At 42.8% G+C, this 2,752-nt stretch overlaps 1 pseudogene; it reads left to right on the top strand.

Moving 5' to 3' along the window:
* The first annotated feature begins 1,272 nt into the window (after positions 1-1,272).
* On the top strand, positions 1,273-2,307 carry LOC105507540 (annotated as a pseudogene).
* The last annotated feature ends 445 nt before the right edge of the window (positions 2,308-2,752 follow it).

Raw genomic sequence — 2,752 nt, 5'->3', positions numbered from 1 at the left:
CGCTGGGAGTTGGAGACTGCAGCTGTTCCTATTTGGCCATCTTGCTCCGCCCCCGGAGATCACTCTTGAAGTCACGAATTTTAGGGCAAGTATGATTCCATAAGAGCACCATGAGTCCAAAGGTTGCCCAGTTGAAGGAGAAAGTCAATTAGGAAGGGGCCTCGATTCTACTAGTAGGCAGCCTCATGTCTCCCTTTTTAATTTCTCTAAGCTATTTCCAATTTTCCAGTCAAATATATTCAGTGAAGGTAAGAGAACATACAGGTATGTCAGGAAACCTTACATGAAAAACGCTTTCAAGGAAAAGAGGCTCACACATAATGGGATGTTTTATGGCAAGACCTTCCCCTTTATCACAAGCCACTCCATGAAGTGGTCAGTCTAGTGTCCACAGGTTATTGAAAGATCTGGCCCCTGTCTTGCAGACCTGTGCTGCCTAAAGGAGAGAAAGAGAGGAAGAATGTGGAAATTTGGCTACTAGATGAGTAAAAGGAGGTGCTTTGGAAAAACAGGAGGGTTGGTTTAAAGCTATTATCTGAACTTGTGAGTTTTTTAATTTTTCATTTTGATCTCTTAGGGAAACTGGCCATTTGTTGAAAATCTGTCTGATAGAAATCCAAAGAAGGTTTGACCTATCTCTTCTGGTTTCATACACTTGTGCTTGCAGACAGACAAACCTAATTGACTTGAGTTGCTAGCTCAATAATCTCATCTTTTATCATTTTATAACTCAGCAAATAGCTTATAGTTTTTCATTCCCTCCTTAGCCTTTACGCTTCTGTTCATGTTGTCTCCTTGTCTAGAATGCCCCTCTCTCTGCCCTGCCTGCTCTTCAAGCCACTCCTTCCTATGTTCACTTAATCTGGTATATCTCTACTAGCATGCTCAAATTTAACTCAAGGATTGCCTTATTTAGGGCCTCTTCCTTGTTTCACACCATGGCAGACCTCAGCTGCCTACCCATATTCTCTCTTCTTTCCACTTAACAACACTCTGATATTTTTAGTGGTGCCATGCATCGGAGGTGGCAGGGGCCTCTTTCTGGACCTAGGGGCTGAATCTTGACTGATTTAAGCCAATTGTAATAATTCTGTTTCCCTTGCCAGTGACTGTGTTAGAAATAATCATGTGATATAATTCTAATTACTAACACAGGGGAAATCTGCTGGGAGGTTTTGGGAAAGTGTTTCTTACCTTAAAGAGGAAGCTTAGCTTTCTGCCTATGGACGCCACCAAGGAAGCATCATTAAAGTCTGTCTTCCCACTGCCCTCATGTCTAAGTCACAGTCTCCAAAAGAGCCCAAACAGCTGCAGAAGCTCTTCATTGGAGGGCTGAGCTCTGAAACAACTGATGAGAGCCTGAGGAGCCGTTTTGAGCAGTGGGGAACGCTCATGGACTGTGTGGTCATGAGAGATCCAAACATCAAGCGCTCCAGGGGCTTTGGGTTTGTCACATATGCCACTGTGGAGGAGGTGGATGCGCCATGAATGCAAGGCCACACAAGGTGGATGAAAGAGTTGTGGAACCAAAGAGACCTATCTCAAGAGAAGATTATCAAAGATCAGGTGCCCACTTAACTGTGAAATAGATATATGCTGGTGGTGTTAAAGAAGACACTGAAGAAATCCCCTAAGAAATTATTTTGAGTAGTATGGAAAAATTGAAGTGATTGAAATTATCACTGACCAAGGCAGTGGCAAGAAAAGGGGCTTTGCCTTTGCAACCTTTGACAACCATGGGTCTGTAGATAAGGCTGTCATTCAAAAATACCATACTGTGAATAACCACAGCTGTAAAGTTAGGAAAGCCCTGTCAAAGCAAGAGACAGGTGGTGCTTCATCCAGCCAAAGAGTTTCCAAAGTGGTTTTGGAAACTTTTGTGGTGGTTGTGGAGGTGGTTTTGGTGGGAATAACAAAGTAAGAGATGGCTGGTGCTTCATCCAGCCAAAGAGGTCAAAGTGGTTTTGGAAACTTTTGTGGTGGTTGTGGAGGTGGTTTTGGTCATGGAGGAAACTTCAGTGATTGTGGTGGCTTTGGTGGCAGCCACAGTGTTGTTGGATATGGTGGCAGTGGGGATAGCTATAATGGATTTGGTAATGATGGAAGCAATTTTGGAGGTGGTAAAAGCTACAGTGATTTGGCAATTATAACGATCAGTCTTCAAATTTTGGACCCATGAAGGGAGGAAACTTTGCAAGCAGAAGCTCTGGCCCCTACGGTGGTGGAGGACAATTATGTACCAAACCACGAAACCAAGGTGGATATGGCCATTCTAGTAGCAGTAGTAGCTATGGCAGTGTTAGATGAGGAGAGCTAGAGAAGTGACAAAGAAGCTGCAGGTTACAACAGATTGTGAACTCAGCCAAACACAGTGGTGGCAGGACCTAGCTGCTACAAAGAAGACGTGTTTTAGACAAATACTCATGTGTATGGGCAAAAAACTTGAGGACTGTGTTTGTGACTAACTGTATAACAGGTTATTTTAGTTTCTGTTGTGTGGAAAGTATAAAGCATTCCAACAAAGGGTTTTAATGTGTTTTTTGTTTTTTTTTTTTGCATCCATGCTGTTGGTTGCTAAATGTAACAGTCTGATCATGGCACTGAATAAATGCGTCTTTTTTTCTTTTTTTCTTAGATTCTGAACCAGGCTCTCTCTGCCTCTTATTATCTCTAATTTCTTTTTTTTTTTTTTTTGAGACGGAGTCTCACTCTGTCTCCCAGGCCTGGAGTGCAGTGGCATGATCTCAGTTCA

This window comes from Colobus angolensis, unplaced genomic scaffold (genome assembly GCF_000951035.1).
Source record: "Colobus angolensis palliatus isolate OR3802 unplaced genomic scaffold, Cang.pa_1.0 Scaffold15, whole genome shotgun sequence".
Taxonomy (NCBI): Eukaryota; Metazoa; Chordata; class Mammalia; order Primates; family Cercopithecidae; genus Colobus; species Colobus angolensis.
The sequence above is the reverse complement of the archived record's forward strand: the minus strand, read 5'-3'. Positions and strand labels throughout refer to the sequence as shown.